Source organism: Phocoena sinus, chromosome 1 (genome assembly GCF_008692025.1).
Source record: "Phocoena sinus isolate mPhoSin1 chromosome 1, mPhoSin1.pri, whole genome shotgun sequence".
Taxonomy (NCBI): domain Eukaryota; kingdom Metazoa; phylum Chordata; class Mammalia; order Artiodactyla; family Phocoenidae; genus Phocoena; species Phocoena sinus.
Window position 1 is genome coordinate 109,297,777 of NC_045763.1, and position 13,945 is coordinate 109,311,721.

A 13,945-nucleotide genomic window follows, 5' to 3' on the forward strand; every position below is an offset into this window, starting at 1 on the left:
GCGGTGAAGCGTCCTCTTTCATCTATGTAGAACGTAAGCAGTCCCAAGGTAGGCGAAGCCACCCGCCTTTCGCAGGATAGCGGCGACGGCTCCAAAGGCTCGGACAACGGGAGAGGAGGAGTCGACGCAGCGTGCTCCTTCCGGTGGGGGAGCCGTGCGTCGGGCTATCCCGAAGGCCCAAGGGCAGCCGAGCGTCCCCGCCGCGCCTTGCTCCACACCCGCCGCAGATATCGGCGCCCCGGAGGCGCCCCCGGGCCTGAGCTGAGGGGGGCCGGAGGGAAGCTGCGTGCCCGATGGGTTCCTTGACAGCTCCCCGTTTGCTCCTCCTTCACTAGACCATCTCCCCAGCTGGGCAGCGGTTTAGTAGATGTGGTCGGCTTGGCTGCAGCGGGAAGGAGATCAGGTCCAAAGAGCAAATGTGAAAAGGAGCGAAAGAAAGCAGAGGCATGGATGAGACAGACCTCCCAGGAAGCCTGTGAGGCACAGGCCGGATCTTGAGAGATTAAAATTGTTTTTATTAAGTAACTGAATAGGGAGGGAGAACCGGAGAAGGGCGTGAAAGAGAGAAAAGCACGAGCATGTGTGTCTAAGAATTAAACAGCAAAAATAATGTGAAAATATTTATGTCAAAGAAATTACCTGTTGGCCTCTGGTGCATCGTGACTTACAGTGATTAGTGCTGTGTTGTGGCTGCATCAACCTCGGTTCAAATCAAAGTTACAGCAAGTTCATGTCTATGACCTGTCTTTTGGTTTGCTTTTAATGCCAGCACCAGCTGCGCCCTTTAGCAGCGTTCAGAGAGCAGTTTACTGCTGGCCGCCGAGCGCGATGCGGTGAGAAGAGCAGTAAATCCCACAGTGCACAAACCCGCGGGCGCCGGTCAAAGCGAAACCTAGGACGGTTCCTTGTCTCACTGTTGAGCAGGACATATCCCCAAAGTTGAAATACCGCCTCTCAAGGATCCTTGTCTGTATCTTCCACTAATAAAATAGTGTGGTCATAGCCGTTTTACTGTTAAAGATAATTCAAATACCAGTGAGGGTTGTTACACTAAAGGAGAACGAGTTTTTAATGAGTTTACAGTAAAATGCGAACTAGTTGTTCATTGTCTACACCAGCTTGCCTTCGTTCACCAGTCACTAATTTTGAACTATAGTTCACGTAGAGTTAAAAGCACATATCTTCATGCAAGGCAGAAATAGAGACACAGATGTAGAGGACAAATGTATGGACACCAAGGGAGAAAAGCCTGGGGGGGGGGCGAAATGGATGAACTTGAATATTGGGATTGACATATATACACTAATTTGTATAAAAAACTAACAAGTTGTGGAATTTTAGCAAACGTAATCATCACCCAGGTCAAGTTATAGAAAATTGCCATGATCCCAGAAGTATACTCTGTCCCTTTCCAGGCAATTGTTACCCTATCTCATTTAGTTAATTACTGTTGTGAGGTCTATTGCCGAAATTACTATTGCCTGCTATTGAAATTCAAATGAATGAAAGCATTTTTTTGTATCTGGCTTTTTAAATACAACATTATGTTCATTAAACATAACCATATTATTGTGTATATCACTTCTTAATTTTGGTATTATTGGAGTAATTCTGGTGTTATTGTTTTCAATGAATATTCTTGGTGCATTGATAAATATTCTACACCAATCTTTTTGTATACTTATGCATTCATGGAAGTACTGCAACTGCTGGGTCGTGGAGTAGGTACAAGATTAACTTTATTAGAAACTGACAAACAGTGCCCTAGAATGTTTTCAAACCAGCAACTACAGTTGCAGTTTCTGTGCATTCTTGTCAGCATTTGGTGTACAAATTCTTTTAGATATAGCCATGCTGGAGGGTGTGTAATGATATGTCCTTATAGTACTAATGTGCATTTCCCTAATAAATAAAAATGTCAGGAATATTTTCTTATAACTTCTGGCCGTTAAGATATCTTCCTTTGTGATCCAGGACGACCCTGGCTTAGCCTTTCCAGGAAAAGGAAACAGGGTCAGGTGGTCGGTCGCTGTGGTGCAGGTGGATCCTTCCGAGGCAGCTCTCGGAGACAGAGACCCAGGCTCAGTGTGTTCCCAGTGGCGACACGTGCAGATGCAATGACTGGCACAGCATCAGCGGAGAGTTCCCGGCCTCCCAGGCCTTTGCCATCTCCACACACTCATCAGTTGAGCGAGGATGGAATATATTGTTTACATATTCTCTTTCATTCGAGTCATATTCATTTCCCTGAGTAATTTGACTTTTCAGTTCATCTCACTACCACAAACGGAAAACTGTTATCGGTGCCATAAACAGAAGGTAGGTGTAAAAATGAATACCACAAGGATGGTGATCCAGGCAACTTCTCCAACTGCTCTTGATTCAAATCCCTGTGGTCTGGGCTTCCCTGGTGGCGCGGTGGTTGAGAGTCCGCCTGCCGATGCAGGGGATATGGGTTCGTGCCCCGGTCCGAGAGGATCCCACATGCCGCGGAGCGCCTTGGGCCCGTGAGCCGTGGCCGCTGAGCCTGCGCGTCCGGAGCCTGTGCTCCGAAACGGGAGAGGCCACAGCAGTGAAAGCCCCCCGTACCGCAAAAAAAAAAAAATCCCTGTGGTCTCTACCAGACAATGAGCATGTTTTCCTTTTTCCCTTGGACACTCACGCTGAAGACCTATTGGGACAAATGTTGCTTCCACTGTAGGACAAGAGGATAGCCAGGGAGAGGGAGGGGGAGAGGATGTGGACCAAGTGTGCAGAGGCAGCGGGTAGAGTATGTAGATGAGACAGAGCTGAGGCTGTGGGTCCCTCCTTCTGGAGCCACCGCTGAAAGGTGATTAGTCTGATGGGCCGGGCTGTGGGTGGGTTTATGAGAGGGTGTGGGGGTGGATGGGAGAGGTTTGGAGGGTCTTCGCTTGAATTCCTTTGGGGAGAGCAGTTTAGAAGAATGGCAAAGGGCGGGTGGAGGGGAGGGTGGTGATCCTGAGCGAACATTGGAGGGGTGGGAGCCTGCACTGGTGCCTGCAAGGTGTGTGCCCCTAGTTACCTGACAAAAGAGTTGTCATGATCTTGAAGGTGCTTTCCCCAGGGTGTAAGGCTTATCCACTGCACTCCTGAAAAGCTGATGGCTGCGATTTCCCCACCTGTGGGAGGGAATTGGTGCTGGTGGGATCGGGGGTTTGAGTTGCCGCTCTCTCCTGATATCCCTTGGTTCATGGCAGACGACGTCTCTTCCGTGATGCCTCACTGTGCTACGCCGACCCAGGGCAGGAGGCGCGCCACACTGTGTTCAACTGCCTCGGAATTCCGGGGAGCAGCCGCATCTTCCTGGCCCTCCTATTTCGTGACCAAAGTGTATGGATGGGTCCTGCTTCTTGCGCCAAGCCTCCTGACTGTCCTGCCTGTGTGTGCGTGTGGGGTCCCTGTGCGGCACTTTGCTGGGGAGGCCCGCTGGCTGGCAGGCACGAGCAAGAGAGAAGCCACACCACAGGGGTGGTGAAAAAACATGGGAGACGTTGCCCGGAGGCCTCGTGCTCCACAGTCCCTTTGGGGCAGGTCAGAAGGAGGTACCGCTTTCGGGAACATGGAGGCCAGAGGCCTGCCTTCGCAAGGAGGCTCCCGGGACCAACGGCGCTTTCCCTTCCAGGCCTAGACAACTCCATGGCCTCTCATAAGGCTTCCCCTTCTCCCACCTCCTTCTCTACACCAGCTGTATTCTTCGGGAGTGTAAGTCACCCCTCCCAACAAGCAGAAATGTTCCAACATACCTCTAGTGATAGGGAAAGGAGTTGGATCAACGTTTTCTAACAAGAGGAAGAGAGAGCACTTGTGGTGGTAGGAGGCAACACCTTCTTTGTTGGTTCTCTTGGCAGACACAAGGGCCCGGAATCAAAGCTCCTCATTGAGGGATTGGGTGGCATAGCCCAGGAACCTGACCAGGTAGGCATCTCTCCCACTGCTCCTTAGGGAACAGCAGGAAATCCTGCGGCGTCCACTCTTACCCAGAAGAGATGCCCAGAAAATGCTCCAGTAGAGCCCAGAATCTGTGCACTGAACCACTTTGGAGTGAAGCTCCCATTGTCAGTTCTTCCCTCAGTGGACCTTGGAGAATGAAGAAATGATTGAAGCGGATATGCCCTTCAATGGCAGTAAAAATTCTACTTTTCTCTGACTTGCCTCACTGTGCCCCTCCACTCCCCCAGTCTAGCATCTCTAGGATAGAAGGCACTGGTTTTGCTTTCCTGGCCGATTTTTTGGTCCATGGCTCCTTTACCTTTAATGGATATTTATTCTCATATTCACAAGTTATAGTAGAAAGGCATTCATATGAGCCTTTCCCAATGCTGTAGTTTGAAACCACCCCAATGTTCATCATATGTGAAGTAGTTTTACATTAGTGTAATGCTTATCATTAACACCAAAATTAAGGTGTGAGAAACACAAATACATATATATATATCAAAAACACAATAATGTTGCTTGATAATAGCTAGATAGAAACTTGTATATTCAGACACATGAACTTGAAGAAAGGGCAAGCCTAACTTGAGACGAAGACATCAGAATTGTTTAGAGTATCAGGGGATGGGTGGGCATTACCTGGAAGGTGTATCAGAGGGCCATGCTTGAATGACAAAAAATTTCTATGTCGTGATCCTGGTGATGATTACACATTTCAATATTCAAATAGCTGCCCATTAATGATATGTGTATTTTATTCTGTGAACACTTTAATAATTTCCTTTTAGGGTAAAAATTGGAGGTCGGACATCAGAGAATCCAGTGAAGACGATGACTGGATTGGAGTACATTGTAAACTGTTTATTTAAAGTCTGGAGCCCAGATCCCATTTGGAGTTGCAGGGAGATTCTGAAGATTCAGATCACTCCCCAAAGGAGAGCCATTCATACCACCCTTGATCATGACAGGAGTGACCCTTCCAAATGAAACTAAGATAAAATTCGAGGTTGAATTTTATACATGAGCCAATCGGAGTTTTACGGAGCCCAAGGCTTTGTGTGCAGTGTCCAATGAAGCTAAGACTTAAGCTTTGCTTTTACCATTTGTCTTAGGGTTCTGTCTGTCCATTTTTTTTCTTTATTTTTCAGTATAGTTTTTAGCGCTTGTTATCATTGGTGGATTGGATTTGGTTTTTGGTTTTGTTGCTCTCTTCTTTCTTTCTTTCTTTTTTTTCTTTTGTTTATTACTTTCTAATGTTTTATTTTTAATAATAATTTTTGTTTTTATTTTAATAACTTTATATATTTTATTTATCTTCTTTTTTCCTTTCTTTTTTCCCCCCTTTTCTTCTGAGCCATGTGGCTGACGGGGTCTTGGTGCTCCGGCCGGGTGTCAGGCCCAAGCCTCTGAGGTAGGAGAGCTGAGTTCAGGATATTGGTCCACCAGAGACCTCCCCACATAATATCAAACGGTGAAAGCTCTCCCAGAGATCTCCATCTTAATGCTAAGACCCAGCTCCACTTAATGACCAGCAAGCTACAGTGCTGGACACCCTATGCCATACAACTAGCAGGACAGGAACACAATACCACCCATTAGCAGAGAGGCTGCCTAAAATCATTATACGTTCACAGACACCCCAAAACACACCACCAGACACAATCCTACCCACCAGAAATACAAGATCCAGCCTGATCCACCAGAACACAGACATCAGTCCCCTCCACCAGGAAGCCTACACAACCCACTGAACCATCCTTACCCACTGGGGGCAGACACCAAAAACAATGGGAACTACAAACCCGCAGCCTGTGAAAGGGAGACCCGAAACATGGTAATTTAAGCAAAATGAGAAGACAAAGAAATACACAGCAGATGAAGGAGCAAGGTAAAAACCCACCAGACCAAACAAATGAAGAGGAAATACGCAGTCTACCTGAAAAAGAATTCAGAGTAATGATAGTAAAGATGATCCAAAATCTTGGAAATAGAATGGAGAAAATATAAGAAACGTTTAACAAGGACCTAGAAGAACCAAAGAGCAAACAAACATTGATGAACAACACAATAAATGAAATTAAGAATTCTCTAGAAGGAATCAATAGCAGAATAACTGAGGCAGAAGAACGGATAAGTGACCTGGAAGATAAAATAGTGGAAATAACTGCTGTAGAGCAGAATAAAGAAAAAAGAATGAAAAGAATTGAGGACAGTCTCAGAGACCTCTGGGACAACATTAAACACACCAACTTTCGAATTATAGGGGTCCCAGAAGAAGTAGAGAAAAAGAAAGGGACTGAGAAAATATTTGAAGAGATTATAGTTGAAAACTTCCCTAATATGGGAAAGGAAATAGTCAATCAAGTCCAGGAAGCAGAGAGAGTCCCATACAGGATAAATCCAACGAGAAACATGCCAAGACACATATTAATCAAACTATCACAAATTAAATACAGGGCTTCCCTGGTGGTGCAGTGATTGAGAGTCTGCCTGCCAATGCAGGGGACACAGGTTCGTGCCCCAGTCCGGGAAGATCCCACATGCCATTGAGCAGCTGGGCCCGTGAGCCATGGCCGCTGAGCCTGCGCATCCGGAGCCTGTGCTCTGCAACAGGAGAGGCCACAACAGTGAGAGGCCGCGTACCGCAAAAAAAAAAAAAAAAAAAAAAAAAAAAAAAAAAAAAAAAATTAAATACAAAGAAAAAAATTAAAAGCAGCAAGGGAAAAACAACAAATAACATACAAGGGAATCCCCATAAGGTTAAAAGCTGATCTCTCAGCAGAAACTCTGCAAGCCAGAAGGGAGTGGAAAGAGATATTTAAAGTGATGAAAGGGAAAAACCTATAACCAAGATTACTTTACCCAGCAAGGATCTCATTCATATTTGAAGGAGAAATTAAAAACTTTACAGACAAGTAAAAGCTAAGAGAATTCAGCACCACAAAACCAGCTTTACAACAAATGTTAAAGGAACTTCTCCAGGCAGGAAACACAAGAGGAGGAAACGACCTACAAAAACAAACCCAAAACAAATAAGAAAATGGTAATAGGAATATACATATCGATAACCACCTTAAATGTAAATGGATTAAATGTTCCAACCAAAAGACAACTGGCTGAATGGATACAAAGACAAGACCCATATATATGCTGTCTACAAGAGACCCACTTCAGACCTAGGGACACATACAGACTGACAGTGATGGGATGGAAAAAGATATTCCATTGAAATGGAAATCAAAAGAAAACTGCAGTAGCAATTCTCATATCAGATAAAATACACTTTAAAATAAAGACTATTACAAGAGACAAAGAAGGACACTACATAATGATCAAGGGATCAATCCAAGAAGAAGATATAACAATTGTAAATATTTATGCACCCAGCATAGGAGCACCTCAATACATAAGGTAAATACTAACAGACATAAAAGAGGAAATCAACAGTAACACAATAATAGCAGAGAACTTTAACACCCCACTTTCACCAATGGACAGATCATCCAAAATGAAAATAAATAAGGAAACACAAGCTTTAAATGATACATTAAACAAGATGGATTTAATTGATATTTATAGGACATTCTATCCAAAAACAACAGAATACACTTTCTTCTCAAGTGCTCATGGAACATTCCCCAGGATGGACCATATCTTGGGTCACAAATCAAGCCTTGGTAAATTTAAGAAAATTGAACTCTTATCAAGTGTATTTTCTGACTACAATTCCATGAGACTAGGTATCAATTACAGGAAATAATCTGTAAAAAATACAAACACATGGAGGCTAAACAATACACTACTAAATAACCAAAGATAACTGAAGAAATCAAAGAGGAAATAAAAAATACCTAGAAACAAATTACAATGAAAGCACGAAGACCCAAAACCTATGGGATGCAGCAAAAGCAGTTCTAAGAGGGAAATTTATAGCAATACAATCCTACTTCAAGAAACAAGGAACTTCTCAAATAAACAGCCTAAACTTACACCTAAAGAAATTAGACAAAGAAAACAAACAAACTCCCCCCAAAGTTGGCAGAAGGAAAGAAATCATAAAGATCAGTTCAGAAATAAATGAAAAAGAAATGAAGGAAACAATAGCAAAGATCAATAAAACTAAAAGCTGCTTCTTTGAGAAGATAAACAAAATTGATAAACCATTAGCCAGGTTCATCAAGAAAAAAAGGGAGATGACTCAAATCAACAGAATTAGAAATGAAAAAGGAGACGTAACAACTGACTCTGCAGAAATACAAAGGATAATGAGAGATTACTACAAGCAACTATATGCCAATAAAACGGACAACCTGGAAGAAATGGACAAATTCTTACAAAAGCACAACCTTCCAAGAATGAACCGGAAAGAAATAGAAAATATAAACAGACAAATCACAGCACTGAAATTGAAACTATGATTAAAAATCTTCTAAAAAACAAAAGCTCAGGACCAGATGGCTTCACAGGCAAATTCTATCAAACATTTAGAGAAGAGCTAACATCTATCCTTCTCAAACTCTTCCAAAATATAGCAGAGGGAGGAACACTCCCAAACTCATTCTATGAGGCCACCATCACCCTGATACCAAAACCAGACAAAGACGTCACACAGAAAGAAAACTACAGGCCAATATCACTGATGAACATAGATACAAAAATCCTCAAAGAAATACTAGCAAACAGAATTCAACAACACACCATACACCATGATCAAGTGGGGTTTATCCTAGGAATGCAAGGATTCTTCAATATATGCAAATCAATCAATGTGATAAACCATATTAACATATTGAAGGAGAAAATCCATCTCAATAGATGTAGAAAAAGCTTTCAACAAAATTCAACACCCATTTATGATAAAAACCCTCCAGAAAGTATGCATAGAGGGAAATTACCTCAAGATAATAAAGGCCATATATGACAAACCCACAGCCAACATCGTTCTCAATGATGAAAAACTAAAACCATTTTCACTAAGATCAGGAAAAAGACAAGATTGCCCGCTCTCACCACTATTATTCAACGTAGTTTTGGAAGTTTTAGCCACAGCAATCAGAGAAGAAAAAGAAATAAAAGGAATCCAAATCAGAAAAGAAGTAAAACTGTCACTGTTTGCAGATGACATGATACTATACATAGAGAATCCTAAAGATGCCACCAGAAAACTACTAGAGCTAATCAATGAATTTGGTAAAGTAGCAGGATACAAAATTAATGCACAGAAATCTCTTACATTCCTATATACTAATGATGAAAAATATGAAAGAGAAATTAGGGAAACTCTCCCATTTACCATCACAAAGAATAAAATACCTAGGAATAAACCCACCTAAGGAGACAAAAGACCTGCATGCAGGAAACTATAAGACACTGATGAAAGAAATTAAAGATGATACAAACAGATGGAGAGGTATACCATGTTCTTGTATTGGAAGAATCAATATTGTGAAAATGAGTATATTACCCAAAGCAATCTACAGATTTAGTGCAATCTCTATCAAACTACCAATGGCATCTTTTACAGAACTAGAACAAAAAACTTCACAATTTGTATAGAAACACAAAAGACCAAAAATAGCCAAAGCAATCTTGAGAATGAAAAACGGAGCTGGAGGAATCAGGTTCCCTGACTTCAGACTATACTACAAAGCTACAGTAATCAAGACAGTATGGTACTGGCACAAAAACAGAAATATAGAGCAGTGGAACAGGATAGAAAGCCCAGAGATAAACCCACGCATATATGGTCACCTTATCTTTGATAAAGGAGGCAAGAATATACAATGGAGAAAAAACAGCCTCTTCAATAAGTGGTGTTGGGAAAACTGGACAGCTATATGTAAAAGAATGAAATTAGAACACTCCCTAACACCATACACAAAAATAAACTCAAAATGGATTAAAGACCTAAAGGAAACTCTTAGAGGAAAACATAGGTAGAACACTCCATGACATAAATCACAGCAAGATCATTTTTGACCCACCTCCTAGAGAAATGGAAATAAAAACAAAAATAAATGGGAAGTAATGAAACTTAAAAGCTTTTGCACAGCAAAGGAAACCATAAACAAGACGAAAACACAACCCTCAGCATGGGAGAAAATATTTGCAAATGAAACAAACCACAAATGATTAATCTCCAAAATTTACAAGCCGCTCATGTAGCTCAATATCAGAAAAACAAACAACCCAATCCAAAAATGGGCAGAAGACCTAAATAGACATTTCTCCAAAGAAGATATATAGATTGCCAGCAAACACATGAAAGATGCTCAACATCGTTAATCATCAGAGAAATGCAAATCAAAACTACAATGAAGTATCACCTCACACTGGTCAAAATGGCCATCATCAAAAAATCTACAAATAATAAATGCTGGAGAGGGTGTGGAGAAAAGGGAACCCTCTTGCACTGTTGGTGGGAATGTAAATTGATACAGCCACTATGGAGAACAGTATGGAGTTTCCTTAAAAATCTAAAAATAGAACTACCATATGACCCAGCAATCCCACTACTGAGCATATACTCTAAGAAAACCATAATTCAAAAAGAGTCATCTGCCACAATGTTCATTGCAGCTCTATTTACAATAGCCAGGACATGGAAGCAACCTAAGGGTCCCTCAACAGATGAACGGATGAGGAAGATGTGGCACATATATACAATGGAATATTACTCAGCCGTAAAAAGAAACAAAATTGAGTTATTTGTAGTGAGGTGAATAGACCTAGAGACTATCATACAGAGTGAGGTAAGTCAGAAAGAGAAAAACCAATACCGTATGCTAACACATATATGTGGAATCTAAAAAAAAAAAAAAGGTTTTGAAGAACCTAGGGGCAGGACAGGAGTAAAGACATAGACGTAGAGAATGGACTTGAGGACACGGGGAGGGGGAAGGGGAAGTTGGGACGAAGGGAGAGAGTGGCATGGACATATATACACTACCAAATGTAAAACAGATAGCTAGAGGGAAGCAGCCACATAGCACAGGGAGATCAGCTGGGTGGTTTGTGTCCTCCTAAAGGTGTGGGATAGGGAGGGTGGGAGGGAGATGCAAGAGGGAGGAGATATGGGGTTATATGTGTATGCATAGCTGATTCACTTTGTTACACAGCAGAAACTAACACACCATTGTAAAGCAATTATACTCCAATAAAGATGTTAAAAAATAATAAAATCTGTTTCTTTTTGTGTAAAAAAGCCTCACTGCTGTTTGAAAAATTTCAACAACAACAAAAATCCCTATATGACTACACCATTTCCGTCGTCGAAGCCACACACGAGTTTCATTTAGAGCTTCAACCTGATCTTTAGGTATTTTCCCTTAAATGGTGAGACGTGGTTTAAGTGCAGAGCGCTTCAGCCTAGTGCACTGTTGGGTTGACCTCCGTTCTCCTGACTTTACTCCGTTTGGTGACTAAAGAGTTGTTCTGGTAACAGATACAACGCAGAAAAAAAGGGGAACACTGCCGTGACTCGGATTCGAACCGAGGTTGCTGCGGCCACAACGCAGAGTACTAACCACTATACGATCACGGCGCGCTACTGAGCCGGCGGCGAGGCTAGTTTTTGCGCTACTACTTTTAATATAAATTGATTCCAATTATTTAGCTGTTCTGTTGTTGAAAACTGCAAGTATTCGTGTGTTTCCCTCTCGTCTTCCCTCCGTTATTCCCTTCGGATTCTGATGCATTTCTCATCTCCCCTGCGTCCAGCCGGTGCCTCAGATCAGGTCTCCTGGGAAGTATCTTTGCTTTGTCCTTGCCTCCCTTGCTTCATTCCCTCCTCCTTACATTTCCTCTTTTGACCAACCCTCCCCACCGCCTTCTTCCGGCTCCCGGCCCACCTACCTTGGCTGAGCTGAGGGAGGGCAGCGCCAGTGGCTCAGACTGTTGGGTGAAGGCGGAGCAAAGAACCGAAAGAACCGTTATGAGCCCATGGGGCATTCAGCTTCCCTTGAGTCCCACTCGGCTCAAGCCCGGGGTGTCGCGGCCCCGGGCGACTCCGGGGCACTGGCATCTGCCGCGGGTGTGGAGCAAGGTGCGGCGGGGACGCTTGGCTGCCTTTCTGCCTTCGGAATCGCCCAACGCACGGCTTTCCCACGAGTTTCTCTGGTTTTCCGAGGCTTTGGAATCAGTACAACTGTCCTGCAAAAGGCGGGTGGCTCCGCCTAAAGTGGAAGGCGTGCTTGCGCTCTGTGGGATGAGGTGGGGAAGCAGGGAGAGGGAAGGTAAAGTTCAGGTGTCTCTGTGGCGCAATCGGTGAGCGTGTTCGGTTATTAATCGAAAGGTTGGTGGTTCAAGCCCACTCAGAGATGCCCCTCCTGGCTTTTTTAGGATGTAATTAAAGGGTTTGTAGTTATTTCTGTCTTGCACATCCTTTCACGTAAACTTGAAGCTAGGCCTCTATTACCCTCCTTTTCACCTATGTCTTGTCCATAACAAGAGAACCTAAGCCGAGATCATCGCTGATCCTCACAGAAGAGCTCTGAAGGAAACAGGTAGGTCACTTTGTCATCTCATCATTACCCTCTGGGTTCCTTTTAACAGTGAAGTTTCGTCCCTTGTTTGTACCAGTATTTATTGAGCCCTTTACATATAACTTTGAAATTAAGTTGCTTATATGCTTTTATTATTACGAACAATACTGCAGTCATCATTCTTGTATACATGCCTATGGTTAGAGTGCCTGAAGCACAATTGTTTTATGAGATATACACGTTTTTTTGTAAATGGTTCCATTCTCTCCCCTTTGTTGGCTTATTAGCTATAACTCTTTATTTTGTTATTTCAGCAGCAGCTTTAGGCTTTAGAGCAGACATCTGTAACTTACCACAGCCTGCCTTCAAGTGATGTCTTCACTTTTCTCCCCTGCTTGCCTTTATGCTATCGTTGTCATTCATTTTATTTTGAGTATGTTATAAACCCCACAACCCAAGGTTATTACTTTTCTTTAAATTGTACCATGTTTTTAAAGAGATTTAAATAATAAGGGGGAAAAGGTTATATATTTTTCACGCAGATACCATTTCTGTTGTCCTTCATCCCTTTGTGCATATGGAGATTTCCCTCTGATGTGAGCTTCTTTCTTCCTGGAGGACTGCTTTAACCTTTCTTGTGGTTTCGGTTGCTGGTAATGAAGTCTTTCAGCAATTGTATGTCTGTAAATATCGTTATTCACCTTTATTGTTGAAAGACTTTTTTGAGGATAGGAGCCATAGAATTCCACGTTGACTTTTTTCTCTCAGTTCTTTAAAGATGTTGCTCCACTGTCTTTTTCACTTGCTGCAGTGCTTCTGATGAGAAATCTGACGTTATATTTATTTTCATGTAGCATGTGTTATTCCTCTGGCTGCTTTTGAGATTTTTTTCCCAACTGATTTGAGCAATTTAATTATTATTGACTAGGTGTGGTCTTCTTCATATTTATTGTGCTTGAGGATCACTTGACTCCTTGGATCAGTGGTTTATAATCTTAATTGTGGCTGGAAAATTTTCTGTCATTGCTTCTAAAAAAATGAGTCTGATACAAAGCAAATCTGATACATGGTAGCAGTAGGTCCTGAGGAGGATCAGCAGACCCATGTAAGGCAACTACTCAGATGTTATAGGGAGACCTTCGAGCTTCTTCAGGTAAGTGGAGGTAACCTACTTCATGTAACCTCCTCAAACAAGGGAGGAAGGGCTGCTTCTCAGGTAACCTGAGGCTCGGGGCAATTTAGGGTTTCAAGAGCCCCACCTTCATCAGAATCAATCCATAAGACCCCATCCCAATGATACCAGTCCTTCTTAATAAATTCCCTGACTTTAACATAAGAGATTCTGTGATGTTGAAAATTCAATTTAGGTTTAGTTTGCAGAGCTCGGGCCTACAGTGATAGTACTAGACAAGGTTTTAAGGTTGTTTTGTTTTGTTTTGTTTTAAATATGGTTATAGAATCTTTCAGTTCCCTAACCTAAATCTTGAGCTAGGAACTTAGGACCT

General features: G+C 42.5%; 2 non-coding genes across 2 annotated transcripts; one reads left to right on the plus strand and one right to left on the minus strand.

Moving 5' to 3' along the window:
* Positions 1-11,428: 11,428 nt before the first annotated feature.
* On the minus strand, positions 11,429-11,500 carry TRNAH-GUG. The gene has a single exon. It is a non-coding gene; the product is annotated as a tRNA-His (tRNA).
* Positions 11,501-12,204: 704 nt separating this feature from the next.
* Positions 12,205-12,278, plus strand: TRNAN-AUU. Its single transcript has one exon. It is a non-coding gene; the product is annotated as a tRNA-Asn (tRNA).
* Positions 12,279-13,945: the final 1,667 nt, after the last annotated feature.